Source organism: Chiloscyllium punctatum, chromosome 48, assembly GCF_047496795.1.
Source record: "Chiloscyllium punctatum isolate Juve2018m chromosome 48, sChiPun1.3, whole genome shotgun sequence".
Taxonomy (NCBI): Eukaryota; Metazoa; Chordata; class Chondrichthyes; order Orectolobiformes; family Hemiscylliidae; genus Chiloscyllium; species Chiloscyllium punctatum.
Window position 1 is genome coordinate 21,310,063 of NC_092786.1, and position 27,124 is coordinate 21,337,186.

Sequence of the window (27,124 nt, forward strand, 5' to 3'; positions counted from 1 at the left end):
CTATTAGTGATTTGCACAAATGATTTGGAGGAAAAGGTAGCTGGTCTCATTAGTAAGTTTGTGGACAATACCAAGATTGGTGGAGTTGCGGATAATAAGGAGGAATGTCAGAGGATACAACAGGATATTGATCAGTTGGAGGCACGGGCAGAAAAATGGCAGATGGAGTTTAATTCGGACCAACATGAGGTGACGTACTTTGATTAGATTAGATTACTTACAGTGTGGAAACAGGCCCTTCGGCCCAACAAGTCCACACTGACCCGCTGAAGCGTTCCCCACCCAAACCCATTCCCCTACATTTACCCCTGCACCTAACACTACGGGCAATTTAGCATGGCCAATCCGCCTAACCTGCACATTTTTGGAGTGTGGGAGGAAACTGGAGCACCCGGAGGAAACCCACGCAGACACAGGGAGAACGTGCAAACTCCACACAGAGAGTCGCCTGTGCGGGAATTGAACCCGGGCCACTGGCGCTGTGAGGCAGCACTGCTAACCACTGAGTCACCGTGCTGGCCCACTTTGGAAGGTCAAGTACAGGTGGAAATTATACAGCAAGTGGCAGAACCTTTAGGAGTATTGAAATGCAGAGGGATCTGGGTGTGCAGGTCCACAGATCACTGAAGGTGGCAGCAGGTAGATAAGGCAGTAAAAAGGCCAATGGCAAGCTTACCTTCATTGGAAGGAGCGTTGAGTATAAGGATAAGTAAGTTACGCTGCAGCTTTAGAGAACTTCAGTTAGGCCAGACTTGGAATATTGTGCACGGTCCTGGTCAGCAGACCACCAGGAGGAGGTGGATGCTTCAGCGAGAGTACAGGAAAGGTTTACCAGGACATTGCCTGGTATGGGGGATTTTAGTTATGAAGAAAGGTCGGATAGACTGGATTTGTTTTCACTGGAACGCAGGAGGTTGAGGGGTGACCTGATTGAAGTTTGTAACATTGTGAAAGGCATGGATAAAGTGGAAAATATGAGGCATTTTTCTCAGGTGATGGGGTCAATTACTAGGGGACACAGGTTCAACTGTGGAGGATGTTTAATAACGATGTGTGAGGCAGATGTTTCACACAAAGGGTGGTGAGTTTCCGCAACGTGCTGTCAGAGGAGGTGGTGGAAACAGACATGACAGCAGCATTTAAGAAGCACCTGGACGAATATATGACTAGGAAGGGAATAGAGGGATATGGATGCTGTAAGTGAAGACAGTTTTAGTATGGAAGGGCAAAATGTGTGGGTGTGGGCTCGGAGAGCTGAAGGGTCTGTTCCTGTGCTGTCTTGTTCTTTGTTCTTTGTTTGAGCTATACCTACCTGCTGTGGTCCCTGATGAAGGGGTCATTACCTTCAGACAGTGATGGTCATGTAAGGTCCAATGGCCAGAGGGAGTAGGAGCGAAAGGCTTGTGATGATGGTGAAGGGATACTTCAACTCCTCCCGATTTTGGAAGGGGCTTATTTGTTGCCTGTCTTTACCAGCTGCTGAAAAGACTCAAGGTGCTCAAATTGCATGCAGCCTTCACATTGGATGCCTAACACAAAATGGTTTTAGCAGTGGAGCTAATGTCTGTGGAGATTGGACATGGGACTGCCCATTGTTATTAAAATTCCAAAAAAACTGTGAATGTTGATAATCTGTAACAACATTAACATTTTGTTTCTGACAAAGCACCACTGGACTTGAAACGTTAGCTCTGTTTTTCTCTCAACAGGTGCTGCCAGACCTGCTGAGTTCCTCCAGCAATTGCTGTTTTTTCTCAAAGCTATGCCTAATCTCATTGGGCAGCTCCCTCATTAGACAGAGACAACTGGTGGTGGTTTAACCTGAGGGTCACCATGTCTTAGGCCAGGGCAAAGGTTGAGAGGGCAGGACCTTCATGTTAACCTCAGCTGATGCGGCAATTGTACGCATACTCTCGGCATTACACTGCATCACAAGCCAATCATTCAACCTACTGACTTCTTTAACAACGAAGATGAGAAACATGGAAGCAATAGATACCACTCTCAGCACCAAATTGTCAAGATGTATAGGCCACAACTTGGGCGGCTCGGTGGCACAGTGGTTAGCACTGCTGCCTCACAGCGCCAGAGACCCAGGTTCAATTCCCGCCTCAGGCGACTGACTCTGTGGAGTTTGCACATTCTCCCCGTGTCTGCGTGGGTTTCCTCCGGGTGCTCCGGTTTCCTCCCACAGTCCAAAGATGTGCAGGTCAGGTGTATTGGTCATGCTAAATTGCACGTAGTGTTAGGTGAAGGGGTAAATGTAGGGGAATGGGTCTGGGTGGGTTGCTTTTCAGAGGGTCGGTGTGGACTTGTTGGGCCGAAGGGGCCTGTTTCCACACTGAATGTAATCTAAACTGCCTCAGTTGACCATGGCTCCACAAGGACAAGAATGACTGAGATGACTTGGGCTAGCTAAGGCTTGACTGACGCTGTTATTGTGGCTCCTTCATTCAATCAGTCCAAAGATGTACAGGTCAGGGTGGATTGGCCATGCTAAATTGCCCATCGTGTGCAGGCTGGGTCGGTTAGCCATGGGAAACGTGGGGCAAATTACTGATCACTGAGCAATTAGGAATGGGTAATATATGCCAGCAATACCCTCATCCCACGAATGAATAAAAAAATAAATAAAAATACACCCTGATTGACTAACTCCTGTTTGGATTTTCTGCCACCTATGTGCCTCCATGGAACACTGAGCACAAATGGTTTGGATCTTTGTTTTTAAATACACTAAACTACCAAGACTCATCTTTTCATTTCAAGCATCGTACAAATACTGCACCAAGCTCACAAGGACAAATCTAAAAATGAAATCGAAACCATGCTTCCCCTGTCCCTGCACACAGAATGAAAACATTAACTGAACGAAATATTATGTGTTGTTCCTAATGGAGGTCAGGAAACTACCATGAGAACTTCGAGGGAATACAATGAGGGCTAATCTGTAATATCAACATCTGCTTCTTTGGAAATCACAAATGATAAACGAACATCATGGAGACGACCTGCCTAATCATTGATGGTGTGGAAAAGGGTAAAATCGAAGCAGGAGAAGATTCAGATTTCAGGTTTTTACAGATGGCCTAAATATTGCATTACACCTGCAGGGCGATAGTGACATTGAGAAGCACACGCAGCACATTCCATATCCTGGTGTGAGACTGAGGTGTGGCTTTCTGGGAAATAATATACTGGCAGGGAGATTTGTTAGAGCTGCTCAGAGGATTTAAACTAGTAAGGTGGAGGGTGGGTGGGACCCAGGGAGATAGTGAGGAAAGAGATCAATCTGAGACGGGTACAGTTGAGAACAGAAGCGAGTCAAACAGTCAGGGCAGGCAGGGACGAAATAGAGAACAAGGTAGGACTGATACATTAAACTGCATTTATTTCAATACAAGGGGCCTAACAGGGAAGGCAGATGAACTCAGGGCATGGTTAGGAACATGGGACTGGGATATCATAGCAATTACAGAAACATGGCTCAGGGATGGGCAGGACTGGCAGCTTAATGTTCCAGGATACAAATGCTACAGGAAGGATAGAAAGGGAGGCAAGAGAGGAGGGGGAGTGGCATTTTTGATAAGGGATAGCATTACAGCTGTGCTGAGGGAGGATATTCCCAGAAATACATCCAGGGAAGTTATTTGGATGGAAATGAGAATAAGAAAGGGATGATCACCTTATTGGGATTGTATTATAGATCCCCCAATAGTCAGAGGGAAATTGAGAAATAAATTTGTAAGGAGATCTCAGTTATCTGTAAGAATAGTAGGGTGGTTATGGGAGGGGATTTTAACTTTCCAAACATAGACTGGGACTGCCATAGTGTTAAAGGTTTAGATGGAGAGGAATTTGTTAAGTGTGTACAAGACAATTTTCTGATTCAGTATGTGGATGTACCCACTAGAGAAGGTGCAAAACTTGACCTACTCTTGGGAAATAAGGCAGGGCAGGTGACTGAGGTGTCAGTGGGGGAGCACTTTGGGGCCAGCGACCATAATTCTATTAGATTTAAAATAGTGATGGAAAAAGATAGACCAAATCTAAAAGTTGAAGTTCTAAATTGGAGAAAAGCCAATTTTGATTGTATTAGGCAAGAACTTTCAAGAACTGACTGGGGACAGATGTTTGCAGGTAAAGGGACAGCTGGAAAATGGGAATCCTTCAGAAATGAGATAACAAGAATCCAGAGAATGTATATTCCTGTCAGGGTGAAAGGGAATGCTGGATGACTAAATAAATTGAGGGTTTGGTTAAGAAAACCCTTAAGGTTTTCATATGTCAGGTATAGACAGCATATGTCAGGTATAGACAGGATAGATCGAGTGAATCCTTAGTAAAGTATAAAGGAAGTAGGAGTATACTTAAGTGGGAAATCAGGAGGGCAAAAAGGGGACATGAGATAGTTTTGGCAAATAGAAGTAAGGAGAATCCAAAAGGTTTTTACAAATACATTAAGGACAAAAGGGTAACTAATGAGAGAATAGGGCCCCTCAAAGATCAGCAAGGCGGCCTTTGTGTGGAGCCACAGAAAATGGGGGAGATACTAAATGAATATTTTGCATCAGTATTTACTGTGGAAAAGGATATGGAAGATATAGACTGTAGGGAAATAGATGGTGACATCTTGCAAAATGTCCATATTACAGAGGAGGAAGTGCTGGATGTCTTGAAATGCATAAAATGGATAAATCCCCAGGACCTCATCAGGTATACCAACAATTCTGAGGGAAGCTAGAGAAGTGATTGCTGGGCCTCTTACTGAGATATTTGTATCATCGATAGTCACAGGTGAGATGCCGGAAGACTGGAGGTTGGCTAACGTGGTGCCACTGTTTAAGAAGGGCGGTAAGGACAAGCCAGGGAACTATAGACCAGTGAGCCTGACATCGGTGGTGGACAAGTTGTTGGAGGGAATCCTGAGGGACAGGATGTACATGTATTTGGAAAGGCAAGGACTGATTCAGGATAGTCAACATGGCTTTGTATGTGCGGCCTGGTGGCTCAGTGGTTAGTGCTGCTTCCTCACTGCACCAGGGACTCAGGTTCGATTCCAGCCTCGGGTAGCTGCCTGTGTGGAGTTTGCACATTCTCCCATGTCTGTGTGGGTTTCCTCCCACAATCCAAGGATATGCAGGTCAGGTGAATTGGCCATTCTAAATTGCCCATAGTGTTAGGTGCATTAGTCAGAGGGAAATGGGTCTGGGTGGGTTACTCTTCAGAGGGTCGGTGTGGACTTGTTGGGCCAAAGGGCCTATTTCCATAATGTAAGGAATCTAAATGTCTCACAAACTTGATTGACTTTTTTTGAAGAAGTAACAGAGAGGATTGATGAGGGCAGAGTGTAGATGTGATCTTTATGGACTTCAGTAAGGCGTTTGACAAGGATCCCATGGAAGATTGGTTAGCAACGTTAGATCTCACGGAATACAGGAAGAACTAGCAATTTGGATACAGAACTGGCTCAAAGGTAGAAGACAGAGGGTGGTGGTGGAAGTTTGTATTTCAGACTGGAGGCCTGTGACCAGTGGAGTGCCACAAGGATCGGTGCTGGGTCCTCTACTTTTTGTCATTTACATCAATGATTTGGATGTGAGCATAAGAGGTACAGTTAGTAAGTTTGCAGATGACACCAAAATTGGAGATGTAGTGGACAGCGAAGAGAGTTACCTCAGATTACAACGGAATCTTGACCAGATGGGCCAATGGGCTGAGAAGCGGCAGATGGAGTTTAATTCAGATAAATGTGAGTTGATGCATTTTGGGAAAGCAAATCTCAGCAGGACTTAATGGGAAGGTCCGAGGAAGTGTTGCTAAACAAACAGACCTTGGAGTGCAGGTTCATAGCTCCTTGAAAGTGGAGTTGCAGATAGATAGGATAATGAAGAAGGTGTTTGGTATGCTTTCCTTTATTGGTCAAAGTATTGAGTACAGGAGTTGGGAGGTCATGTTGCGACTGTACAGGACTTTGGTTAGGCCACTGTTGGAATATTGCGTGCAATTCTGGTCTCCTTCCTATTGGAAAGATGTTGAGAAATTTGAAAGGGTTCAGAAAAGATTTACAAAGATGTTGCCAGGGTTGGAGGATTTGATCTATAGGGAGAGGTTCAACAGGACTGTTTTCCTTGGCGTGTTGGAGGCTGAGGGGTTATAGAGGTTTATAAAATTATGAGGGGCATGGATAGGGTAAATAGGCAAAGTCTTTTCCCTGGGATGGGGGAGTCCAGAACTAGAGGGCATAGGTTTAGGGTGAGAGGGGAAAGATATAAAAGAGACCTACAGGGCACCCTTTTCACACAGAGGGTGGTACGTGTATGGAATGAGCTGCCAGAGGAAGTGGTGGAGGCTGGTACAATTACAACATTTAAGAGGCATCTGGATGGGTATATGAATAGGAAGGTTTAGAGGGATATGGGCCGGGTGCTGTCAGGTGGGACTAGATTGGGTTGGGATATCTGGTCGGCATGGACGGGTTGGACTGAAGGGTCTGTTCCCGTGCTGTACATCTCTATGTTCTACTGCACCCCACAGATGTTTGTTATGGAGTAGTGGTCCCTGAAGACCCACTGTAGCTCTGGATTCCTGTATGTTGCTGTCCTTCTCCTCCTCCTTCATCCATTAGCTCCTGGCCCCTTCTCCCTTCCCAGCTGAAAGCTCTACAGCAGCTCCATCACCAATCCATATTGACAGACTGGAATGGAGACCATGCCAGCAAACTCCTCTGTTCATCAATCAGGTACTGACAGCCGGGATGTTAACCAGGGACAATATCAACTGAATTAACTTAATCTTTTATTTAATAACTGGACACAACACAAGACTTAGCTTCTAGATCTGTATTTTAGATGGTTTTGTTACCCAGAGGCAATCAAATAGAGACAGTTAGAAAGACTGCCTTACTACCTTAAGTGAGGAGGAATATTGGACAACAGGAAAGGTCATATCCTTCAGAGATGTGCGTCATCAAATATCTTCCCCTTACATTCAGGTATTCATTATTCATGCCATCATTTGACCTCTGACCTCATCCAGTCTGACTGATTTCTATTCAATAAAACATCACCTGATTGAGGGAACCCAAAAGAGAGAATGCTGGAAAATCTCAGCAGGTCTGGCAGCATTTGTAAGGAGAGAAAAGAGCCGACGTTTCGAGTCTAACTGACAAAGGTTCAGTTAGACTCGAAATGTCAGCTCTTTTCTCTCCTGACAGACGCTGCCAGACCTGCTGAGATTTTCCAGCATCCTCTCTTTTGGTTTCAGATTCCAGCATCCGCAGTAATTTGCTTTTAACCTGATGTATGTATATAATCTAAGATTTATTTGATGTGAATTATATGTCACTTCATTGATAGCAACTTGGACTCTTCTTTCTGCTGTCTTTGACAGGTGACCTCTCACTTTTTCCGAGGTTTTTGAAGCTCATTTGACAGATCTCCCGTTCTCAGGGTATGAGCATCACTGCCAAAGCTGGTATTTCCTGTTCATTCTGAGTAGCCCCGTGAAGGGGCTGGCAGACATTTCTCCCGGGTTTCTGCAGTAGACAGTAAGTGTCAAACAGGATAGTGCGTGGAATCATACACAGGCCAGTAGGGAACGAGAATGTCTTTAGAGCGAAGATCTAATTTTCAAATGAATCTCCAAAGTAAAAATTCAATTCCTTATTTTGGATGGATAGAGTTTTAGGCTAGCACATTACTTGACCTCTATGGTGTGAAACTTCTTGAGCGTTGTTGGAACTGCACTCATCCAGCCAGGTAGAGAATCTTCTATCACTCTCCTGACCTGGGCTTTGGGGAGTCAGGAGCTGAGTTACTCACTGCAAACCTCCCAGTCTCTGACCAGTCCTTGTGTCCTAATAATAATACAAAATATATTGCTTTAATATTATAACAATTATAACATCAACAAGTCTACAACCACTTGCAGTTGTCAACCAAATTGCAAAATGACAGGCACCCTGCAGTGATAAGGGATGGTTGTGAAATCAGTCATACTGCACAAGTTCAGCAATAATCATTCTTAGGTTTGTATCAACAGACAGAGTAACAAGCAATCGGTTTTATTCGAACATTCTACATTTAAAAACAAAATTTATGGGCAAGGACCTTAACGGATCCTCCTGAAACTTCCGACAACTCCCTCTAACGGGCACTTTTGACCCATCTTAAAGCTTCCTGCGATGGGTGTGTGTGGCTATTTCTTTCTTTGGCTTTGACAGGTATGTTGGCCATTTCAGTGAGCTTGACAGTAAGGTGTTTCGTGCGTACATTTATTCCTCCTTTGGCAATTCCAAAGTCCACACTACTTCTGTGTTATATGTCTCAGGGTGGCATCCAAATGGATACCTTACCATTCAGAGAAATACACCAAGTTCTGATTTGTTCTGTATCAAAATTATTCTGTATGCTTCTGATTTCACACACACCGGTTATGACAGTCTAACCTGAACAGAGGCAGCCGATGATTTTGACGCCTCCACGAACTGTGAATCGGAAAACCCCAGGTGCCTTGTCTAAATGGGAAATGTACTGTTCGAGGGTGGGACTCCCAGTTCCTGGGCTCCCCTGCAATCTTTGCCATGATTGAAAGGTTATGTTTCATGGCAAAATTTAGATCCATACCTCTGCTGGTTTGTCTATGCTGCACTGATGTATACATGCCTGAGTGAAAGTCAAGTTTATTTGGCCTCGATTTGGCATTCAAATATGCGTCTTTGCACAGACATTGCATTTGCAAAAAAGACAAAACTTGTCCGGCATTTCTTTAAGGCATTTCGCAAGAGGTTAAGATCCTGTCCTGGAAGAGATAAAAAGACGTTCCTAGTATTCTGATCACAAATCACATCTTCCCTAAGGACCTGTGCAGCAAGTAAATTATTCCGGTGAACCATATGAAAGAGCAAGACTATAAAATATTATCCGGTTGTATCATAGAACTGTAACCTGAAGTGCCAATGATTTATTTTTGCAGTGGTGTCTCTAAACAATGCAATTCTTATAGGATCATTTCCCTGCACAGAACAAAGTCAAACACCAAAGTTTCTTTCCCAGTCACTCTGTAAGTTGTTTCATTTATCAGAATGGTGGCTCATAATACTGTAGTGTCTGCAATGTACATTAGAGAATAGATTTCGAAAGATGAAGGATGTAAATATAGCTACGTTTGTAACATTTGAAGAGTTGTTATCATATTGAACTCACAACACAGAGATCACAGAGCTCAAATCAAATCATACCTAGCAGTTCAATCCATATTCAACACCTCTCGTAATGTCCGAGTGGGTAACGTGAATAGCTTTTGAATGGAAACAACTATGGAATGTTACAAGGAAAAGGAAGCTGTTTCCCTTAGCTCATTCAATTTACATGGGACTCCTAATCACGGTCTCTGAAGTGATCTAGCAAAGCCACCAATTGGTAAAATGAAAACACAGCTGTGGCATTGTGACCACATGAATTCTGTGTTGCCCATGGGAGAGCAAGGATAGGAAGTGCCACCTGAAATAGATTTGGTTGAAGAACTGGTGACACTCCAGAGAAACAGCACAAGGGTGTTTACGCCAATTCCTAGATATTCCGTGAACACGCTAGAGAATGTCCTGTCAGCCACCCAGACTGGAATTCACTCCCTGTGTGTTCACTGAATCTCCTCATACAGCGGCTTCTGACTCTCACAACTGCCAGCTCAAGCCACACGCCAAGGCTTGAGTCTAAGGAATAAGACGCTAATACAATGCTCTATTGTTGGGGATGCCAATGAAACATTAAGCCAGAAATCCATTTGTTTGTTCAGGTGGATTTTTAAAGTTTGAAGTTTTCTGAGCATCCTAATCATCCCTTCAACAAAGAGCTGCAGCATACACACAAGACAGCAATCATTCAGTTTGTTGTTGCTGAAGGGATCTTCATATCTCTAAAGCATTTATCTCAAGAATATTGGTTATACCCTTTCACAGTACCTGTTGTTACAACAAAACTGGACAGGTCCACAGTGTGGTGCATGTATTTGGATTTAGCTCATTTAGCATCTGTTCAGTTTCTCAAGTGTTCCAATTAAAAATACACCCAGTCATGAAATTTTAGTCTTAAACAAATTTGGCAAAATTTACGACAAAGCTATTCCTGAAAGTAGATAGAGCTAAATGTCTCTGGATTAGTGGTGCTGGAAGAGCACAGCAGTTCAGGCAGCATCCAAGGAGCTTCGAAATCGACGTTTCGGGCAAAAGCCCTTCATTTCCTGATGAAGGGCTTTTGCCCGAAACGTCGATTTCGAAGCTCCTTGGATGCTGCCTGAATTGCTGTGCTCTTCCAGCACCACTAATCCATGAATCTGGTTTCCAGCATCTGCAGTCCTTGTTTTTACCTCAGAGCTAAATGACTCCACAGCGAAGAGATCAGATTTCTCTGCATATCCCAGTCCCATTCTCTTCACTGGCTCTCTCCAGCTCTCTTGCCCAATCCTTACCTCTCAGCAGGAACAAGAAATAAACTTGCATGTAATCAGCATAATTGCACAAACAGGTCATCAGTTTCATGTCATTGACAGAAAAAAAAATTGAGTCACTATTAATGGAGAAAATAGGTAAAGATTAAGAATTGAAAAATTAAAAAAAAAACGAGGAGACGGCATGAATTGGGAAAAGGACAATCCTGCTCAATTGATCTTGTTGACTTTTCATTTTTTCCAAAGAAGTCACATTTGACTCAAAATATTAACCCTCTCTACAGATGCTGCCAGACTTGGAGTCATTGACTCATGGGGATGTACTGCATGGAAACAGACCCTTCGGTCCAATTCATCCATGTCGACCAGATATTCTAAATTAATCTAGTTCTATTTGCCAGAACTTGGCCCATATTCCTCCAAACCCTTCCTATTCAAGTACCTATCCAGATCCAAATGTTGTAATTGTACCAGCCTCCACCATTTCCTCTGATAGCTCGCTCCATACACACATCACCCTCTGCATAAAAACATTGTCCCTTAGCTTCCCTTTAAATCTTTCCCCTCTCACCCTAAACCAATGCCCTCTAGTTCTGAACTCCCCACTCCAGGGAAAAGACTTTGTCTATTTACCCTATCCAAGCTCCTCATGATTTTATAAACCTCTATAAGATCTCCCCTCAGCCTCTGACGCTCCAGGGAAAACAGCCCCAGCCTATTCAGCCTCTCCCTATTGCTCAAGCCCTCCAAAATTGGCAACATCTTTATAAATCTTTTCTGGATCCTTTCAAGTTTGAAACACCATTCCTATCTCGGGGAGACCAGAATAGAACACAGTATTCCAAAAGTGGCCTAACCAATGTCCTGTACAGTGCAATATGACTTCCCAACTCCTACATTCAATGCATTGTCCAATGAAGGCAAGCATACCAAACACATTCTTCACCATCTTGTCTACCTGTAACTCCACTGTCAAAGAACAATGAGCCTGCACCCTAAGATCTCATTGTTCAGCAAGACTCCCCATGACCTTCTTGCACTTTCTGGTTTTATTTCAGATCTCCAACATCTGCAGTACATTGTTGTTATTTCATTGAGAACTTTGGTGAGGGAATAGAGGGCGGATAGGGTAATGTAATGGATGTACTACACCCAGACTTCCAAAAGGCCTCTGATAGGGTATTGTATCACAGGGCAATGAATAAGTCAGATTATTGACAGTCAAAGGACAATTAACAGATTGGGTGCCTAGCTAGCTGCAAAGCAGAAAACAGGAGTAAAATGTGGCTCCCCAAAGTAACAGAAGTAGGGAAGGGGTCCCTCAAGGCTTGGACCACAGGCATTTACAATCTATGCTAACAATTTAGATCTACAAATCGAAAGCACAGGTTCCCTTACATATCCAAGTAACACCCAAGTGGAATAGTCAGTATTCAATAGAACTGCAACACTTGCAAAAAAAGGCATTAATAACGTGCATAATGGGAAAATAATTGACAAACGAAATACAGCAGTTAGAAATTGTGAAGTATTTCAGTATGGTAAAAGTAAAGGTCACATTATACTTGGAAAAGGAAAAACAAAATAGGATCGAGGACTAATGAAATAGGGAAATACAAATGCACAAATTATATAAAATTACAGCATGGGTTAATCGATTTATAGAGAAAACAAGCCAAGGATTAAGGATTATTTCTACAAACTAGAACTGAAAAGTTGAGAAGTTATGTTAAACTTGTGGTCAAGGCATGTTATGAGTACAGTATATCCAGCTCTGATTCCCTATTTAAAAAAAATGACTCTGGACAAGGTGCAAAAGTGTTTGCAGGGATGATACAAGAACTGTGAGTTTAAACCAGAATCACAGAAGTATAATTGCACAAATGGAACCCATTGTGCCAGCACCAGCTCATTAAGTAAGCATCGTTACCTCTTGCAAATCTCCTGTTTTATCCAAATAATCATCCAATGGCCTCTTGAATGACAATCAGGATGAAGACACTAAGTTCTGCTTTCTTTTCTAATGCAAAGGCTGAGGGGTGATCTCAAAGAGGTCTTTAAAACTAAGGCAGGTTTTGATGGTGTGGATGTGGTGCTGAAAACTATGAGGACAACAACTGTTCACCCATCCTCCACCGGAATCCCTGGAAGATTTGGAACTAAAGGACCAGAAAGAAGCCCACCCCACAACCATTTCATGCCGCTGGAGGGTCAGTTGACCAAACGATGGGACCTCCACTCCTCACTGAGGACAAAAACTCATCCATCGAGGGCTGTCAGCCAATCATCAGTCTCAGCAGCACCACAAGGTCTGAGTGGACACTGTCGGTACTGCAGGCAGGCACACAAAGAGGAGCAGAGTCTGTTGAGTGGCAGTGGTCCAGGGTATTGGGATCAGAGAGGTTTTGGGAAACTTAGTGAGGGTGGCAAGGGTGGTGAGGGGATGATGTCAGGCACAGGGGTTTCCAATCAGACAGATAGAAAGGAAGACAATCTTATGTGAGGGTTCCTCAGGTGGGCAAAGACAATTGTTACATCCCCTTGTTTCCCACTATTATAGAAATGTATTCTAAACTGATGGCCTGCTCTCTCCTGTCCATCTGCCAAATAAATTCAGTTCGCCCTTAATTATTGATTTACTTATGCTGGGCGGGCTGCTGATTTCGGCACCTGTCTACTTTCTGTATTATGGTGGTGGGCTCAGTGAACGTGCTGGGCGCTGCCCCTGACATAGATTCATAGAATCATACAATACCAAAAAGGTCCTTCAGCCCATCACATTGGTCCTGTTAAAACTATACTGCTCTCTTCACTAGTCCTACTTTCACACTGAATGATATGGCACTTCAAATCTTCGTCCTAATTCTTTATTTTATTCATTGATGGGCGTTGGTATGGCCAGCATTTATTGCCCGGGAAGCAGCTAAGATCAACCCCATTGCTGTAGGTCTGGACTCACATGTAGGCCCCAGACCAGGTAAGGATCACAGTTTCCTTCCTTAAAGGATATTTGTGAATCAGATGGGTTTTTCTGACAATTGGCACTACTTTCACGGTTTCACGGTTAACATTAGATTCTTAATTCCAGATATTTTGTGAATGCTGGGTTCAAATTTCACCATCTGCCATGGTTGGATTCCCCAGAATATTACCTAGTTAATAGGCTATTGATTAATAGTTTACTGATAATTCTACTAGGCCGTTGCCTCCTTCTTTAAAGGTTGTGAGAGTTATCTTCCTCAACCACCCTCCCAGGCAAAGCATTCTCGACCCCCACCACTATTTTGTGTTTTTTTAAATTAATTTTTGAGGTGTGGGGTCTCTGGCTAAGAGTTCTTGCCAATTACTAATTGCTGAGTGGGCAGGTAAGGGTCGTTGCTGTGGGTTTGGTGTCACGTGTAGGCCAGGCTAGGTGAGGATGGCAGATTTCCTTCCCTAAAGGACAGAAATCATCCAGATAGACTTTTCTTGACAATGGTTTCATGGTCATCATTAGACTGTTATTTCCAGATTTTGATTGAATCCAAATTCCACCATCTGCTGTGGTGGAGATTCGAACCCAGGTCCCCCAACTATAACTAATAGGCTAGTTACAATGACATTAGGCCATCACCTACCTTAGGTGAAAAATGCCTTCCTGAAATCTCTTTCACATTTACACATGTCCCCTTGTTCTTGACCCCTCAGCTAAGCAGTCAGCCTGTCTATGCCTGTTGTCCAAATGACCAGAACCCCCTACCTCAGTCCGTATACACCAAACTATTACCAGGAGACAGCCTAGACCCTAACTTTTATATTTATTTAAAGGCGAGTGTAAGGTGCTGTGATCCAGATTATTTGATTGGTCCACCACTAGGCTTCAATAAAAACACGAGGAGCAGGAAAATCAACATTTCGGGCAAAAGTCCTCTATTCCTGATGGAAGAGCTTTTGCCCGAAACATCGATTTTCCTGCTCCCCGGATACTGCCTGACCTGCTGTGCTTTTCCAGCACCACTCTAATCTTGACTCTGGTTTCCAGCAGCTGCAGTCCTTGTTTTTACCTAGTTCAATAAAAACACGCTTCATTCTTATAATACAGTTAAAATATTTTTAAAAAACAAGAAGAATTGGCATCACCTTAACTCTATTGAAATACTTAACAAGGTACGATTTAACCACTGCTTCATCAACTGTTCCAGAATCGGCAGCATCCCACAAACACACCCTTTGGGAAGGCAATTCAGCAAAATAGCTATGATTCTCATGTACTGTCTCTCTCCAGTCCAGGAGAAAGAATCAACCTGCTCCATTTTGGTTTTAAGATGAAGCCTCACTGCTTAAGACTTGACTCTGGCAGCCAGGACATCAAGCTTTTAGCTCAGCAGCGACAGAAACATTTGCGCAAACTGAAACCCTTCCTGGATCTGCACATGCCCTGACCCCATGCACTTGTGACTCTTCTGTCTAATTTATTTTTAAAAAACACAGAGGGATACCTCCAGGCCTGTCTGAAGGTGACATTTCCACATGACAAATCTCTCTGCAAGAGAAACAGCACAGAGCGCATCTCCCTTAAAGGCACAGTATCCTATAGGCACAGTACACTGACCTATAACCTTATACAGTTCTATCAGGTCCCGACCTGTGAACTCACACCCAGGAAAGGGATGTAGGATTATTCCCTTGGGGAAAGCAACTCCATTAAGAGGAAAATGAAAACTGGAGGCCATCTCATGGGATAATTGGCAAGACATCATTCGGGAGTTCAGAAGGATATCTTTCCCCAGAGAGCAGTGAGAATGTGGAACTGCATACCAAGGAAGTTTTAGATTAGATTCCCTACTGTGTGGAAACAGGCCCTTCAGCCCAACAAGTCCATACTGACCCTCCAAAGAGTAACCCACCCACACCCATTTCCCTCTGACTCATGCACTTAACACTCCGGGGCAATTTAACACGGCCAATTCACCTAACCTGCCCATCGTTGGACTGTGGGACGAAACCAGAGCACCCGGAGGGAACCCACACAGACACAAGGAGAATGTGCAAACTCCACACAGTCAGTCACCTGAGGCTGGAATCGAACGTGGGACCCTGGTGCTGTGAGGCAGCAGTGCTAACCACTGAGCCACCATGTCACCCCTTACTGAGACAAATTGAAGGATAATTTGAATGAAAATTGAGGTTAGAGTGTCGGGCTATGCTGATAGCATTAGATGATTGAGGAAAGATGGGAGGGAGCTTGAGGTGAAGGATTATAAGGAAGAGTTAAGACACACTCCAATTGGTTCAAATCATTGTTTCTATGTTGTAATTTACCGCTGTCAGTTTAGGTTTTCAAAATCGCGGCAACGAAATCAACCTGTAAGTTTTGTTTGTAAATCATATGATAGTTAATGGTATGGCCTAGGGGATTGTCGCTGAACAAATAGACTTAGGGGTGCAAGTGCATAGTTCCCTGAAAGTGGAGTCGCAGGTAGACAGGGTGGTGAAGAAGGAGTTTGGTGTAAGCTTGCCTTCATTGGTCAGGACATTGAGTATAGGAGTTGGGAAGTCAGGTTGCCACTGATTAAGGTACAGGGCATTGGTTAGGCCACTTTTAGAATACAGTGTTCAATTCTGATCACCTTTTTATAGGAAGAATGTTGTTAAACTCAAGAGACTGCAGAAATGATCTACAAGGATCTTGACAGGTTGGAGGGTTTGAGTGACGGGAAGAGCTGAATATGTTGGGGATTTTTTTTCCCACCGGAAACATTGCAGATTGAGGGTGACATTATAGAAGTTTACAAAATCATAATGGGCATGGATAAGGTGAATAGGTTCCAGGATAGGGGAGTCGAAAACTAGAGGGCATAGATTTAAGGTGAGAGGGGAAAGATTTAAAAGGGACCTAAGGGGTAACATTTTCACACAGAGGGTGGTGCGTGTATGGAATGAGCTGACAGAGGAAGTGGTGGAGGCTGGTACAATTACAGCATTTAAAAGGTATCTGGATGGGTATATGAATAGGAAGGGTTTAGAGGGATGTGGGCCAAATATTTGCAAATGGGACCAGGTCAGATGGAGAGGCACCAGAATACCTCGCTCACAGGGGAGAAACAATGGAAACAAGGAACATTCTCACTTACTCCCGAAGAGAGCCGGAATCTCCTGATCCCATTAAGAAAAGGGCTCAGAAAAGATTTACAAGGATGTTGCCAGGGTTGGAGGATCTGAGCTACAGAGAGAGGCTGAACAGGCTGGGGCTGTTTTCCCTGGAGCGTCGGAGGCTGAGGGGTGACCTTATGGAGGTTTACAAAATCATGAGGGGCATGGATAGGATAAATAGACAAAGTCTTTTCCCTGGGGTTGGGGAGTCCAGAACTAGAGGGCATAGGTTTAGGGTGAGAGGGGAAAGATATAAAAGAGACTTGGGGGCAACTTTTTCACACAGAGGGTGGTACGTGTATGGAATGAGCTGCCAGAGGATGTGGTGGAGGCTGATACAATTGAAACATTTAAGAGGCATTTGGATGGGTATATGAATAGGAAGGGTTTGGAGGGATATGGCCCGGGTGCTGTCAGGTGGGACTAGATTGGGTTGGGATATCTGATCGGCACGGACGGGTTGGACCGAAGGGTCTGTTTCCATGCTGTACATCTCTATGAGTCCATGTTGCCAGGATGCTACATTGTTTCCACAATCAGGGGATTCTTCTGATAACTGCTTTGCAATTATCCCCATTGTAACTGGATTACTTAATGATCAAATTCATTGAATTTTCCCAATTTTTAATTAGCATCATTGTACAGGATTCCTATAAAACCTGGCTTGATTCTCAGCTCAGGGAATAGAGCCCTTGATCTACCTGTACAGACTGTCAGTTCTGGGTCAGCCTTGTCAATTTCTCTTCTCGCGATATCGCTTGTAATAAACAGCATATCAATTTCACCTGATCTGGGCTTGTGTGGTCTCTGATCAGTTGGGCCCATTTCTCCAACAGTGACTCAATGACTCGAGGGTTTGTCTTGTTTGTTTTCCTGTTGGAACATATCTGCCTGGGGTGTCTCAGTTTGGTTCTGTTTATTGTCTGGTGCATTTTGTGACCTCCTTTAAGCTTCAAAATAAACTAAAATCAAAACGAGTTTGAGACACTTACTCCACCCGCCATTTTCTGTCCCAGAGTAACCCAAGGTGATGGTTGGTGAGCTCACAATGGGCAGTGGTTGTGGATGAACCCCTGCATTCCCCTGTCCCCATTCATACCTTACTGTATCCTCTATTGCAAGTACTGTTGTCTCCCCCCCCCCTCTACAGTTGTCTTTCCCTTCCCCCTCCCAGCCTGCAGTCCCCAATCCCAATGAATATACCCCCATGGTGACGTCCCACAGCAGTGGCCCCACCTGTTTCCCCTTCGTTTCCTTGGGCAGAGCCAACAGGCTGACCATGGGCCAGACCCTTGAGGGATCCATATGGACGGAGGTTGGATGAGAAGTGCCCAGACCCCTGTCTGGCAGCTGGACATCTCAAACACCGGCTTTGTCACCAGACCCCCCACCACTGGCACTGCCCACCGTGGAGCACAGGACTGACCATGGCCCACTCTGGATTTGCCAGGCACCGACCTCTTGCCCAAGAACACCCCAGCACAATGCCTGACTGTGGCCAATCCCTGGAACTGGTAGGGCAGGCTGCCCTTGACCTACTGTGATGGAACCCCATTGACTTCAGTGAGGACTCCTCCCCCTGGGACTTTGAGACCTGGCTGCCTGCTTACTGCCCGTGCCATATGTTTACTGTATACGCTGCTGGGACTTGGTGCTGCTGTGAGACTGACATAACACACTGCCGTCCAGCAAGGGATATGACCCCTTGGATTGAGCAGCAGGGCAATCAATGGCTTGTGTAGGTAAATAAAGGCAAGTCTGGGATGCTGTGGATATTGAGGTTGGTGCAAAGTGAGCTCAGACTAAGACAGGAAGTGAGCAGTCCTGAGATGCTGCCTGCTCTAGTCCATTAGCTGGGGAGTGCCCTTGGGTGCAGTATCCTTGCAGCAGCTTTTCAATGTGAGTTTTCAATGAGTACCCTCCAATACAAGGAGGTAAAAACAATGACTGCAGATGCTGGAAAGCAAATACTGGATTAGTGGTGCTGGAAGAGCACAGCAGTTCAGGCAGCATCCAACGAGCAGCGAAATCGACGTTTCGGGCAAAAGCCCTTCATCAGGAATGAAGGATGCCTGCCTTGAAGAAGTTTTCCTCCTCTCTCTCCAAGAATCTCAGGGAGTCCCTCTCCCACTGCAACTCCCAGGTCATTTCCTCTGCTCTGAAGCTCTTCAGATTTCGCTGCTCGTTGGATGCTGCCTGAACTGCTGTGCTCTTCTAGCACCACGAATCCAGTATATACCCTCCAATACAAGTCTGTGCTTCCTTCTGAAGTGTACAGGAAGTGGTTCAGAGAGGTGCCTTGAGGATACAGAGGGCTTGATAACCAGGGACCACCCAGTGTCATGGTTGAAGGGTGAGGGTGGCTTGTGTCCATGGATCATGTCCCAAGATGCTGCAGGAACATGGAGGCTCCTTGAATCCAGCAGCAAACTGAAATCACCAGTACCCACTCTTTCCTGTCAAGTTTTCTCCAGGTCTAGTCTGTTTGCAGTAGGTGATGGGATGGGAAGCTGTGAATTAATGAGGCCAGATGTACAGTCAGTAAAGTCATTAACAAGCAATCATTCCCTCTTAACAAGCAACTCCCAACTGCCTCATAGACGCCTTGCCTACACGCCTGTAATTTAACAAGAAAATGCAGCAAGTTGCTCCCGACATTGATACGGGCTTCACTGGACTCCTTGTGCAATTCTGTCACATTTCTCACCATGACACACGTTATTCAGAGCCTCTACAATTGCTTTTATTTCATTCACAGCATGTGATTGTCAGTGGTCAGGCAAATGTTTATTACGAGGTAACAACAATGACTGCAGATGCTGGAAACCAGATTCTGGATTCGTGGTGCTGGAAGAGCACAGCAGTTCAGACAGCATCCGACGAGCAGTGAAATCGATGTTTCGGGCAAAAGCCCTTCATCAGGAATAAAGGCAGTGAGCCTGAAGCGTGGAGAGATAAGCTAGAGGAGGGTGGGGGTGGGGAGAGAGTAGAATAGAGTACAATGGGTGAGTGGGGGAGGGGATGAAGGTGATAGGTCAAGGAGGAGAGGGTGGAGTGGATAGGTGGAAAAGGAGATAGGCAGGTAGGACAAGTCATGGGGACAGTGCTGAGCTGGAAGTTCAGAACTAGGGTGAGGTGGAGAAAGGGAAAATGAGGAAACTGTTGAAGTCCACATTGATGCCCTGGGGTTGAAGTGTTCTGAGGCGGAAGATGAGGCGTTCTTCCTCCAGGCGTCTGGTGGTGAGGGAGCAGCGGTGAAGGACGCCCAGGACCTCCATGTCCTCGGCAGAGTGGGAGGGGGAGTTGAAATGTTGGGCCACGGGGCGGTGTGGTTGATTGGTGCGGGTGTCTCGGAGATGTTCCCAAAATGCTGACCTTATTTACCAAAGCCCTCATTTGAGGAATTAATACAAAAAGGTACCTATTGGTTCCTATGATTAATGACCTCGGACTAAGCTGCACTCTCTGTAACTGGATCCTCAGTTTCCTGACCCACAGGCTACAATCAGTGAAGATAGGGGTTTGGCCGAACTGGTCCTCACCCTTAACAATTTCTCCTTCGAATCCTCCCACTTCCTCCAGACCAAAGGGGTAGCCATGGGCACACGTATGGGCCCCAGCTATGCCTGTCTCTTTGTTGGCTATGTAGAACAGTCCATCTTCCGTAATTACACCGGCACCACTCCCCACCTCTTCCTCCGCTACATTGATGACTGTATTGACGCCACCTCGTGCTCCCGTGAGGAGGTTGAGCAATTCATCAACTTCACCAGCACATTCCACCCTGACCTTAAATTTACCTGGACCATCTCTGACACCTCCCTCCCCTTCCTGGACCTCTCCATCTCCATTAGTGACGACCGACTTGACACTGACATTTTTTACAGACCCACTGACTCCCACAGCTACCTGGATTACACCTCTTCCCACCCTATCTCTTGCAAAAATGCCATCCCGTATTCCCAATTTCTCCGCCTCTGCTGTATCTGCTCCCAGGAGGACCAGTTCCACCACAGAACACACCAGATGGCCTCCTTCTTTAGAGACCGCAATTTCCCTTCCCACGTGGTTAAAGATGCCCTCCAACACATCTCGTCTACATCCCACACCTCCGCCCTCAGACCCCACCCCTCCAACCGTAACAAGGACAGAACGCCCCTGGTGCTCACCTTCCACCCAACCAACCTTCGCATAAACCAAATCATCCACCGACATTTCCGCCACCTCCAAACAGACCCCACCACCAGGGATATATTTCCCTCTCCACCCCTTTCCGCCTTCCGCAAAGACCGTTCCCTCCGTGACTACCTGGTCAGGTCCACACCCCCCTACAACCCACCCTCCCATTCTGGCACTTTCCCCTGCCACCGCAGGAACTGTAAAACCTGTGCCCACACCTCCTCCCTCACCTCTATCCAAGGCCCTAAAGGAGCCTTCCACATCCATCAAAGTTTTACTTGCACATCCACTAATATCATTTATTGTATCCGTTGCTCCCGATGCAGTCTCCTCTACATTGGGGAGACTGGGCGCCTCCTAGCAGAGCGCTTTAGGGAACATCTCAGAGACACCCGCACCAATCAACCACACCGCTCCGTGGCCCAACATTTCAACTCCCCCTCCCACTCTGCCAAGGACATGGAGGTCCTGGGCCTCCTTCACCGCCGCTCCCTCACCACCCAACACCTAGAGGAAGAACGCCTCATCTTCCGCCTCGGAACACTTCAACCCCAGGGCATCAATGTGGACTTCAACAGTTTCCTCATTTCCCCTTCCCACACCTCACCCTAGTTCCAAACTTCCAGCTCAGTAACTGTCCCCATGACTTGTTCGGACTTGTCCTACCTGCCTATTTTCTTTTCCACCTATCCACTCCACCCTCTCCTCCTTGACCTATCACCTTCATCTCCTCCCCCACTCACCCATTATACTCTATGCTACTCTCTCCCCACCCCCACCCTCCTCTAGCTTATCTCTCCACGCTTCAGGCTCACTGCCTTTATTCCTGATGAAGGGCTTTTGCCCGAAATGTCGATTTCACTGCTCCTTGGATGCTGCCTGAACTGCTGTGCTCTTCCAGCACCACGAATCCAGAATCCTGAATGTTTATTACCCATACCGAATTGCCCATGGGGTAGCTCAGAGTTAACCACATTGCTGTGGATCTGGAGTCAAACATAAGCCAGACCAAGTAAGGATGGCAGTTTCCTTCCTTAAAAGACATTAGAAAGCCAGATTTTTTTTCCCCTGACAATCGACATTGCTTGATACCTAATTTCAGATTTTTATTAAATTCAAATTCCACCAACTGCCAATTTAGGACTCGTACCCAGGTCCCTCGTATATTACCTGGTGTGATTCAAACCTGGCTCCTCAAAACGTTACTTGGGGCTCTTTTCCAATGATCATGTAATGAGGTTATCCCCTCCCCACACCCACGCTTTATTAATATGGTGTACAAGAGCAAGGAGGTTACGTTGAACTTGTACAAGAGTCTTGTTGAGCCTCGGTGAAGTATTGTGTACAATTCTAGTGCGACACTTTAGGTGGAGAGGAACAACTCATGAGAATGGTTCCAGTGATGAGGATCATCAGCTATGTAGATGGGAAATAAAGGGGCTGTTTTCCTTGGGTAATAACAGGCTGAGAGGAGATATGACAGGGGTATTCAAAGTCATGAAATATCTTGACAGGGTAGATGGGTAGAAATTGTTTGCACAATTAGAGGAGACAGATTTAAAATAATTGACCAGGAAAAAATATTGAACACGCACTATGTGGTTCAAGTCTGGGGTGCACTGCCAGAGATTCAGAATACAGCTGGATTGTAATTTGAGAAGGAATAGTCTGCAGGATTACCAAGAGAAAGGAGGGGAATGGCACTAAGTGACAATGCTCAGAGAATCAGACATAATGGGCTGAATGGCCTCTCCCTGCACTGTAATAAATCTAAGATGATTGTGCCTAATCTCCCCATTCATGCTATCATACATTTTCCTTACCCACCCCCACAATAGTTCCAGATCTAATTGAAGGTCCTTTTTGAGATGATTATTTTTTCATAGACTAAGATAATAGTTTATAGAAATCAAGATGTAAATTATTCGCCAGTACTGGCACAAAATGTTTAAGATGGAATAAAACAATTCAAATACGAATTACTTTCGGTTGTAGTTCTCTGGTGCTTGCTTGATACTTGGAGTGAGGGTGAAATATTCAGAAGATGATGGATTTCCTGGGTCAGCTTCTGCACTTTCAGCTTGGAATTAACTCAGGAAGAGTTGAATTGAAATGAACCGATTCAATGTGATTGAGCACAAAAGGAAACTGACCTGGTCATACTTCATCCGGCATTTTGGCCAGTTGGCACTAACATCTGAAACCTTCCCAGCATGTTCTGTTATGAGTTACTTAATCACTTTTCCCAACTTGCTCACTCATTTTACAACATAATCGACTGACCAGATTTTCCATGCCTGCATAAATCGCCCTCCTTATACACATTTAAATTAACAAGTTCAGACAGCCTTGAGTTGCCACTGTAAGTTAGATTTTTTGCAAGGGTATATACTGATGATATTTGATTGACAGTTTTATGATCTTGCAAGAGGAACATTTTAATGCAGATTTTGGATGGTTGCTGATTTATTTTACAGTTTCACTAGTATTTTATTAACTTGCTAATAAAATATCATCTGCCCCATTTGTGCTTAGAATCATAGAATTCCTACAGTGTGGAATCAGACCATTCAGCCCATCAAGTTCACACCAATCTCTAAATATCATCCTACCCAGACCCATCCCCTGACCCTATCCCTGTAACTCTGAATTTCTGTTAATCCACCTAGCCTATGCATCCCTGAACACCATGGGCAATTTAGCTTGGCCAATCCACCTAACCTGCACAGCTTTGGAGTGTGGGAGGAAACCCATGCAGAAACAGAAAAAAAGTGCAAGCTCCACACAGACTGTGGGGATAATCAAACTTTGGTCCTGGCACTGTGTGGCAGCAGTGCTATTATTGAATGATATCAGGGCTGTAAATTGATGCAAAACACAATACTGTCTGTCAAACAGAAATTTTCCAATTGTACAAAGTACTGTAATGCATTGAAAATGTTTTGCAATGTGAGTCAATTTCAAGGCCCCTTACTTTTTCAATCGCAGCAATAAAAACAAAATATAACATTTCAAATGGAATCTAATTAAGAGAGTTGGTATTAAAACTTACTTGCTGAAACATTATTAATTGCTCAGCAGCTTCCCCCTCAATGGTTCAAAAACTCATTTGCTTGGTATAGTTCACACAATGTCAGGAACTGACTCACCTCAGGGAGGATGTTTTAGACACAAACCCAACATGGGTGACTGTGTGCAACTCACTGTGTTTCCCCACCCCAAGAAAACAAATTTTGAATAAAAGAGTTAGTCATATGTCAAAAATGTAATGACTGTTGATGGCTGTAATAACCCCCCTGGTTGATTTATGTCCTTTGGGGAAGGAAATCTGCCATCCAGACCTGAATCAACATGGTTGACTTTTAACTAGCTGAAAATGTGTTGCTGGAAAAGCGCAGCAGGTCAGGCAGCATCCGAGGAGCAGGCGAATCGACGTTTCGGGCATGAGCCCTTCTTCAGGAATGAGGAAAGTGTGTCCAGCAGGCTAAGATAAAAGGTAGGGAGGAGGGACTTGGGGGAGGGGCATTGGGAATGCGATAGGTGGAAGGAGGTTAAGGTGAGGGTGATAGGCCGGAGTGGGGGTGGGGGCGGAGAGGTCAGAAAGAAGATTGCAGATTAGGAAGGCGGTGCTGAGTTTGAGGGTTGGGACTGAGACAAGGTGGGGGGAGGGGAAATGAGGAAGCTGGAACCGACTGACCCGACACAGACTCTGGACTGTGCAACACCTGACTTTTAACTCGGCAATTAGTGATGGGCAATGCATGAATCCCATGAATGAATAAAAAATTTCACCGTAAATGTGCCAAAAAAAAATCTAATAGACTTTTGGAGACTCTTTGCTATTTATATTGATTTGACAGCAAGCTGGAACTGTATTTACCAGGTAAAGTTTCACATTTCAGTTATTTTAAATATTTAATACTTACTTCAGAAGGGGTACCCAGCTATGAGTGTGGGAGAGATGAATATGATGTGAACACCTGTACATGTTTGTTCAATTTAACATTGAAAACAGTAATTGTAAATGGAACATTTATCCTGTTTTGTCAAAGGCTCTGTGGTCAAATATGCCTTTATTAAGAGTACAGCATTTTCAATCTTGTCTTCAAGTACTTGAAAAGCAAATTGGATGATGGATTTAAGAAGCTGTTTGAGCTGAGTTTTTGCAGGAAGGTAGTTTAAATTTCTTAACATGAGAAAAAAGAGCTGAGATGTATTCAAATCTTTCGAACAGCTGTGCTTTCTTGTATTTATACATTCAATTCCAAAACAATCATTCATTCTTTAAATAAGGCTTGTTTATACAGCTGTAGTGAATAAGGGAAACACTACTTATGAAATCTTGAACCACTTCTTTCCAAATTCAATCACTTGGGATGTGCACTTCCCTATTCCCTTGCACTTTAACACCTCAATAGCTAAATGTAAACAGCATAAAATGTGAAGTTTCAAATGCCATGAACCACACTTCACTGTGGCAAGGTATCTCAAGGCATGTGCGGTTAGTTAGACTTGCATTTATGTGTTTTGGCTCTGAAGTTTTTTCTTGGTTGGCATGGATTTGTAAGTGTGAGCAGATGTCCTTGGATAACAGGGTACCTGGGATTTGAGTGAGCTTCGGCAACGTACAAAGTATCGCTTTAACCAATCAGATTGTGGGTTTGGCAAAGAATAGAGGAAGGATTGACGAGTGTGAGTGAAAGTGGGTGAACTCAGTGTTGACTGAAAACATCCAATGAAGAGCCATTGAGACTCAACACGTTAGCTTGCTCTCTCTCTCTCTCTCTCTCTCCGTGAATGCTGCCTGACCCAATGTGATCTCCAGCACTTTTTGTTTTCAGTTCAGACGCCAGCATCTGCAGTAATTTGCTCCTATATTGAACTCTGTGTTGCATCAGTTGCCAAAAGAGCAATAAAAAGAGAGGGAAAAGCATTGGATTAAAAGAGAAGTCGGAAAGGGGGGGTCTCATATTTAAGACAGAGATGAGGAGGATCTTTCTCTATAGAAAGATCGTGAACCTATAGAATTCTTTACTGCAGAGGACAGTTGAGGCTAAGTCATTAAGTATATTCAAGGCTAAGATGGACAAACTTTTAATCAAACTTTTTCCTCTTTTCTCCATCATCAGCTTGAGGATGATGGGGAAAAGAGGAAAGAGGAGTTGAAGATAATTAGATCAGCCATGATCTCACTGGATTGATTGATCACACCCTCCCTGAGATACTCTGCCACAGTAAAGTGTGCGGCAGACTTCTGCTCCTATGTCTTATCATGTTATGGTCCAAATAGAGGTTAGAAGGTCACTGATTCCTTTCCCATTCCCGCTTCGACATTGGTCATAATGACATTTGAATTTAACCAGGACAGGTTTACAGAGTAAAGAAGGATCTCCTGTTTGCACTCGGTGGTATGTCAGTAACTACTGGTCAACTTCAAGACTGTCAGCAAGAGAGCTGGGAGGGAGATGAGGAGAAAGGTCATTCAGCAGAGAGTGGTTAGGATTGGAATCCACAGCCTGGGAGAGTGGTGGTAGCAGATTCCATACAAGGTTTCAAAAGAGAACTGGATATATATTTGAAAGGGATGAATTTCGAGGAATATGGAGATATGGCTGGAGAGTGAGACTCGCTGGGTAGCTCATTCAGAACGCGATAAAGGCACGATGGGTTGAGTGGCATCCTTCTGTACTGTGAATTTAACAATTCTATGATTCTAACTGGAATCAATACAATACAAGTCTGGGTAACAAACTGGTCAAACGCTCCTCAGTCAACATCGATTCGTGAATGTGGTCACATAGACTTCCCAGTTAGATACATCCCTCCAGCTCCCCTCCCCCAAGAGGAAGTTGGGTGGGTCACACAGGGTGAATCATCAAATCGCATTCAAGTTTCTCAAGGGATTCTTTTTGAAGACCTGGCTTTGGACTTCCCTCCAAAGCCACTCTGTTATGGGTTGCCTCACTGACTGCTCATACTCTGCTCCCTCTTCCCATCCGAGTGCTGGCCTTGCCTTGATTCTACACCTGGCCTCCACCAACTACCCCCCGGGCAAATTCCAGCTTTTCACAGACAGCCAGCTTCACAAGTCCAGTACCACCACTTGAGTTCTGGAGGCAGGAGAACTCTGGAATCTTTCTTAACTGCACAAAGCCGAATATCAGTTTTATGGGTCATCTGCTTCTCCCAAAACTTCCATGACTCCCGGCATGTTTCCCGCATCCTAATTCCAACAATTAGTTGCACCGGCTCTCAGAACTGTTTCTGAGTCTTAACCACACGGAGTTCTCAAACAGCTCCTGAGACTTCTTCCTGAGCTCTGACTACAGCGAGCCAGTGGTCCTCAGTCATTTTCTCAGCAGTA

The 27,124-nt window shown here is 44.7% G+C and overlaps 1 long non-coding RNA gene across 1 annotated transcript in view; it reads right to left on the minus strand.

Moving 5' to 3' along the window:
* Positions 1-7,250: 7,250 nt before the first annotated feature.
* Positions 7,251-27,124, minus strand: part of LOC140469155 (uncharacterized) — a 41,880-nt gene continuing 22,006 nt past the window's right edge. The window contains exon 3 of the long non-coding RNA XR_011955988.1: positions 7,251-7,858. This is a non-coding gene — a long non-coding RNA (uncharacterized lncRNA). The remainder of the gene's footprint in view (positions 7,859-27,124) is intronic.